Here is a 7,617-nt window from a genome sequence, read left to right as displayed (position 1 = left end):
ACACATCAGGTCTGGTACACAGCATTGCATACATGATAGAGCCTATGGCTGAAGCATAGGGAACATCTTTCATTTTCTCTCTATCTTCTGTAGTGGTCGGGCATTGAGTCTGACTCAACTTCACACCTTGTAACACAGGCAAGAACCCTTTCTTCGCCTGATCCATTTTGAACTTTTTCAAAATCTTGTCAAGGTATGTGCTTTGTGAAAGTCCAATTAAGCGTCTTGATCTATCTCTATAGATCTTTATGCCTAATATGTAAGCAGCTTCACCGAGGTCTTTCATTGAAAAACTCTTATTCAAGTATCCCTTTATGCTATCCAGAAATTCTATATCATTTCCAATCAGTAATATGTCATCCACATATAACATCAGAAATGCTACAGAGCTCCCACTCACTTTCTTGTAAATACAGGCTTCTCCGAAAGTCTATATAAAACCAAATGTTTTGATCACACTATCAAAGCGTTTATTCCAACTCCAAGAGGCTTGCACCAGTCCATAAATGGATCGCTGGAGCTTGCACACTTTGTTAGCTCCCTTTGGATCGACAAAACCTTCCGGTTGCATCATATACAACTCTTCTTCCAGAAATCCATTCAGGAATGCAGTTTTGACATCCATCTACCAAATTTCATAATCATAAAATGCGGCAATTGCTAACATGATTCGGACAGACTTTAAGCATCGCTACGGGTGAGAAAGTCTCATCGTAGTCAACCCCTTGAACTTGTCGAAAACCTTTTGCGACAAGTCAAGCTTTGTAGACAGTAACATTACCGTCAGCGTCAGTCTTCTTCTTGAAGATCCATTTATTCTCAATTGCTTGCCAATCATCGGGCAAGTCAACCAAAGTCCATACTTTGTTCTCATACATGGATCCCATCTCAGATTTCATGGCTTCAAGCCATTTTGCGGAATCTGGGCTCACCATCGCTTCTTCATAGTTCGTAGGTTCATCATGATCCAGTAGCATGACTTCCAGAACTGGATTACCGTACCACTCTGGCGCGGATCTCACTCTGGTTGATCTACGAGGTTCAGTAGTATCTTGTTCTGAAGTTTCATGATCATTATCATTAACTTCCTCACTTATTGGTGTAGGTGTCGCAGAAACAGTTTTCTGTGATGTACTACTTTCCAATAAGGGAGCAGGTACAGTTACCTCGTCAAGTTCTACTTTCCTCCCACTCACTTCTTTCGAGAGAAACTCCTTCTCCAGAAAGTTTCCGAATTTAGCAACAAAAGTCTTGCCTTCGGATCTGTGATAGAAGGTGTATCCAATAGTTTCCTTCGGATATCCTATGAAGACACATTTCTCCGATTTGGGTTCGAGCTTATCAGGTTGAAGCTTTTTCACATAAGCATCGCAGCCCCAAACTTTCAGAAACGACAACTTTGGTTTCTTGCAAAACCACAGTTCATAAGGCGTCGTCTCAATGGATTTTGATGGTGCCCTATTTAACGTGAATGCGGCCGTCTCTAGAGCGTATCCCCAAAACGATAGCGGTAAATCAGTAAGAGACATCATAGATCGCACCATATCTAGTAAAGTACGATTACGACATTCGGACACACCATTACGTTGTTGTGTTCCGGGTGGCTTGAGTTGCGAAACTATTCCACAATTTTTCAAATGTACACCAAACTCGTAAATCAAATATTCTCCTCCACGATCAGATCGTAGAAACTTTATTTTCTTGTTACGATGATTTTCAACTTCACTCTGAAATTCTTTGAAATTTTCAAATGTTTCAGACTTGTGTTTCATTAAGTAGATATACCCATATCTGCTTAAGTCATCTGTGAAGGTGAGAAAATAACGATATCCACCATGAGCCTCAATATTCATCGGACCACATACATCCGTATGTATGATTTCCAACAAATCTGTTGCTGTCTCCATAGTACCGGAGAACGGTGTTTTAGTCATCTTGCCCATGAGGCACGGTTCGCAAGTACCAAGTGATTCATAATCAAGTGGTTCCAAAAGTCCATCAGTATGGAGTTTCTTCATGCGCTTTACACTGATATGACCTAAACGGCAGTGCCACAAATAAGTTGCACTATCATTATCAACTCTGCATCTTTTGGCTTCAACATTATGAATATGTGTATCACTACTGTCGAGATTCATCAAAAATAGACCACTCTTCAAAGGTGCATGACCATAAAAGATATTACTCATATAAATAGAACAACCATTATTCTCTGATTTAAATGAATAACCGTCTCGCATCAAACAAGATCCAGATATAATGTTCATGCTCAACGCTAGCACCAAATAACAATTATTTAGGTCTAATATTAATCCCGAAGGTAGATGTAGAGGTAGCGTGCCGACCGCGATCACATCGACTTTGGAACCATTTCCCACGCGCATCGTCACCTCGTCCTTTGCTAGTGTCCGCTTATTCTGTAGTCCCTGTTTCGAGTTGCAAATATTAGCAACAGAACCAGTATCAAATACCCAGGTGCTACTGCGAGCTCTAGTAAGGTACACATCAATAACATGTATATCACATATACCTTTGTTCACCTTGCCATCCTTCTTATCCGCCAAATACTTGGGGCAGTTCCGCTTCCAGTGACCAGTCTGCTTGCAGTAGAAGCACTCAGTTTCAGGCTTAGGTCCAGACTTGGGTTTCTTCTCCTGAGCAGCAACTTGCTTGCCGTTCTTCTTGAAGTTCCCCTTCTTCTTCCCTTTGCCCTTTTTCTTGAAACTAGTGGTCTTGTTGACCATCAACACCTGATGCTCCTTTTTGATTTCTACCTCCGCAGCTTTCAGCATTGCGAAGAGCTCGGGAATAGTCTTGTTCATCCCTTGCATATTATAGTTCATCACGAAGCTCTTGTAGCTTGGTGGCAGTGATTGGAGAATTCTGTCAATGACGCAATCATCTGGAAGATTAACTCCCATCTGAATCAAGTGATTATTATACCCAGACATTTTGAGTATATGATCACTGACAGAACTGTTCTCCTCCATCTTGCAGCTATAGAACTTATTGGAGACTTCATATCTCTCAATCCGGGCATTTGCTTGAAATATTAACTTCAACTCCTGGAACATCTCATATGCTCCATGACGTTCAAAACGTCGTTGAAGTCCCGATTCTAAGCCGTAAAGCATGGCACACTGAACTATCGAGTAGTCATCAGCTTTGCTCTGCCAGACGTTCATAACATCTGGTGTTTCTCCAGCAGCAGGCCTGGCACCCAGCGGTGCTTCCAGGACGTAATTCTTCTGAGCAGCAATGAGGATAATCCTCAAGTTACGGACCCAGTCCGTGTAATTGCTACCATCATCTTTCAACTTTGCTTTCTCAAGGAACGCATTAAAATTCAACGGAACAACAGCACGAGCCATCTATCTACAATCAAACATAAACAAGCAAGATACTATCAGGTACTAAGTTCATGATAAGTTTAAGTTCAGTTAATCAAATTACTTAAGAACTCCCACTTAGATAGACATCCCTCTAATCCTCTAAGTGATCACGTGATCCAAATCAACTAAACCATGTCCGATCATCACGTGAGATGGAGTAGTTTCATTGGTGAACATCGCTATGTTGATCATATCTACTATATGATTCACGCTCGACCTTTCGGTCTCCGTGTTCTGAGGCCATATCTGTATATGCTTGGCTTGTCAAGTATAACCTGAGTATTCCGCGTGTGCAACTTTTTTGCACCCGTTGTATTTGAACGTAGAGCCTATCACACCCGATCATCACATGGTGTCTCAGCACGAAGAACTTTCGCAATGGTGCATACTCAGGGAGAACACTTCTTGATAATTTAGTGAGAGATCATCTTATAATGCTACCGTCAATCAAAGCAAGATAAGATGCATAAAAGATAAACATCACATGCAATCAATATAAGTGATATGATATGGCCATCATCATCTTGTGCCTGTGATCTCCATCTCCGAAGCACCGTCATGATCACCATCGTCACCGGCGCGACACCTTGATCTCCATCGTAGCATCGTTGTCGTCTCGCCAATCTTATGCTTCCACGACTATCGCTACCGCTTAGTGATAAAGTAAAGCATTACATCGCGATTGCATTGCATACAATAAAGCGACAACCATATGGCTCCTGCCAGTTGCCGATAACTCGGTTACAAAACATGATCATTTCATACAATAAAATTTAGCATCATGTCTTGACCATATCACATCACAACATGCCCTGCAAAAACAAGTTAGACGTCCTCTACTTTGTTGTTGCAAATTTTACGTGGCTGCTACGGGCTTAAGCAAGAACCAATCTCACCTACGCATCAAAATCACAACGATAGTTTGTCAATTTGACTCCGTTTTAACCTTCGCAAGGACCGGGCGTAGCCACACTCGGTTCAACTAAAGTTGGAGAAACAGTCACCCGCAAGCCACCTATGTGCAAAGCACGTCGGGAGAATCGGTCTCGCGTAAGCGTACGCGTAATGTCGGTCCGGGCCGCTTCATCCAACAATACCGCCGAACCAAAGTATGACATGATGGTAGGCAGTATGACTTATATCGCCCACAACTCACTTGTGTTCTACTCGTGCATATAACATCAAACCATAAAACCTAGGCTCTGATACCACTGTTGGGGAACGCAGTAATTTCAAAAAAATTCCTACGCACACGCAAGATCATGGTGATGCATAGCAACGAGAGGGGAGAGTGTTGTCTACGTACCCTCGTAGACCGCAACGGAAGCGTTGACGCAACGTAGAGGAAGTAGCCGTACGTCTTCCTGATCCGACCTATCCAAGCACCGTTACTCCGGCACCTCTGAGTTCTTAGCACACGTACAGATCGATGACGCTCCCCGGGCTCCGATCCAGCAAAGCTTCAGGGATGAGTTCCGTCAGCACAACGGCGTGGTGACGATAATGATGTTCTACCGACGCAGGGCTTCGCCTAAGCACTACAACGATATGATCGAGGTGGAATATGGTGGCAGGGGGCACCGCACACGGCTAAGGAACGATCACGTGGATCAACTTGTGTGTCTAGAGGTGCCCCCTGCCCCCGTATATAAAGGATCCAAGGGGGGGAGGTGCGGCCGGCCCTATGGTGGCGCGCAGGAGGAGTCCTACTCCTACCGGGAGTAGGACTCCCCTCCCGTTTCCTTTTCCAACTAGGAGAGGTGGAGGGAGATTAGGAAAAGGGGGGGCGCCGCCCCTCCCTCCTTGTCCAATTCGGACTAGGGGGAGAGGGGGCGCGCGGCCTGCCCTGGCAGCCCCTTCCTCTTCTCCACATTAGGCCCATAAGGCCCATTAACCCCCCGGGGGGTTCCGGTAACCCCCCGGTGCTCCGGTTTTATCCGATACTTCTACGGAACCCTTCCGGTGTCCGAATATAGTTATCCAATATATCAATCTTTATGTCTCGACCATTTCGAGACTCCTCATCATGTCCATGATCACATCCGGGACTCCGAACTAACTTCGGTACATCAAAATGCATAAACACATAATAACTGTCATCGTAACGTTAAGCGTGCGGACCCTACGGTTCGAGAACAATGTAGACATGACTGAGACACATCTCCGGTCAATAACCAATAGCGGGACCTGGATGCCCATATTGGCTCCTACATATTCTATGAAGATCTTTATCGGTCAGACCACCGCATAACAACATACGTTGTTCCCTTTGTCATCGGTATGTTACTTGCTCGAGATTCGATCGTCGGTATCCAATACCTAGTTCAATCTCGTTACCGGCAAGTCTCTTTACTCGTTCCGTAATACATCATCTCGCAACTAACTCATTAGTTGTAATGCTTGCAAGGCTTATGTGATGTGTATTACCGAGAGGGCCCAGAGATACCTCTCCGACAATCGGAGTGACAAATCCTAATCTCGAAATACGCCAACCCAACATCTACCTTTGGAGACACCTGTAGAGCACCTTTATAATCACCCAGTTACATTGTGACGTTTGGTAGCACACAAAGTGTTCCTCCGGTAAACGGGAGTTGCATAATCTCATAGTCATAGGAACATGTATAAGTCATGAAGAAAGCAATAGCAACATACTAAACGATCGGGTGCTAAGCTAATGGAATGGGTCATGTCAATCAGATCATTCAACTAATGATGTGACCTCGTTAATCAAATAACAACTCTTTGTTCATGGTTAGGAAACATAACCATCTTTGATTAACGAGCTAGTCAAGTAGAGGCATACTAGTGACACTCTGTTTGTCTATGTATTCACACATGTATTATGTTTCCGGTTAATACAATTCTAGCATGAATAATAAACATTTATCATGATGTAAGGAAATAAATAATAATATTATTGCCTCTAGGGCATTATATTTCCTTCAGTTTTACCTCCATCAAGAGGGCCCGAACCTGGGTAAAACTTCGTGTCCCTTGCCTCCTATTACCATCCGGCCTAGACGCACAGTTCGGGACCCCCTACCCGAGATCCGCTGGTTTTGACACCGACATTGGTGCTTTCATTGAGAGTTCCTCTGTGTCGTCGCCGTTAGGCTTGATGGCTCCTACGATCATTAATGGCGATGCAGTCCAGGGTGAGACCTTCCTCCCCGGACAGATCTTCGTCTTCGGTGGCTTCGCACTGCGGGCCAATTCACTTGGCCATCTGGAGCAGATCGAAAGCTATGCCCCTGACCGTCAGGTCAGATTTGGAAGTTTAAACTACACAGCTGACATCTGCGGGGACTTGATCTTCGACGGATTCGAGCCACTGCCGAGCGCGCCGCACTGTCACGACGAGCATGATCTAGCTCTGCCGCCGAACAGTGCCCTGGAGGCCACACCCGCATCAGCTTCGACCCTTAATTCGGAGCCAACTGCGCCGATCGAGGATGGGTGGTTGGACGCCGCCTCGGGGGCTGCGATCCCAACGGCGATCGAGCCGAACACCAGCCCCGCACTTCGCGAGACTCGTGACTCCAAGGAGCCGGACTCCTCTCCGGACTCCGAACCCTCCGCGCCCCTGCCGATCGAATCCGATTGGGCGCCAATCATGGAGTTTACTGCCGCGGACATCTTTCAGCACTCGCCTTTCGACGATATTCTGAAGACACTAAAGTCTCTCTCTTTATCAGGAGATCCCTGGCCGGACTACGGTCAGCAAGGTTGGGATACGGACGATGAAGAAATTCAAAGCCCACCCACCACCCACTTTGTAGCCACTGTCGACGATTTAACCGACATGCTCGACTTCGACTTCGAAGACATCGACGGTATGGACGCCGATGCAGGAGACGATGAAGAACCAACGCCTATTGGGCCCTGGAAAGCCACCTCGTCATATGACATATACATGGTGGACACCCCAAAAGAAGGAGATGGCGATGGAATAGCGGAGGATGACCCCTCCAAGAAACAGCCTAAGCGCCGGCGTCAGCGGCGCCGCTCAAAATCCCGCCAAAGCAAATACGGTGATTCCAGCACGGGAGATAATAATACTCCTGAGAGTGCCGAAGAAAACCCCCTCCAGCAAGATTCAGCACAGGAGGATGGAGAAGCCAGCCCTCATGAGAGAGCGGCAGACAGAGAGGTCGAGGACGATAATTATATGCCTCCCTCCGAAGACGAGGCAAGCCTCGACGACGACGAATTCGTCGTGCCA

Source organism: Triticum urartu, chromosome 2 (assembly GCF_003073215.2).
Source record: "Triticum urartu cultivar G1812 chromosome 2, Tu2.1, whole genome shotgun sequence".
Classification (NCBI taxonomy): domain Eukaryota; kingdom Viridiplantae; phylum Streptophyta; class Magnoliopsida; order Poales; family Poaceae; genus Triticum; species Triticum urartu.
Note: the sequence above shows the minus strand (reverse complement) of the source record.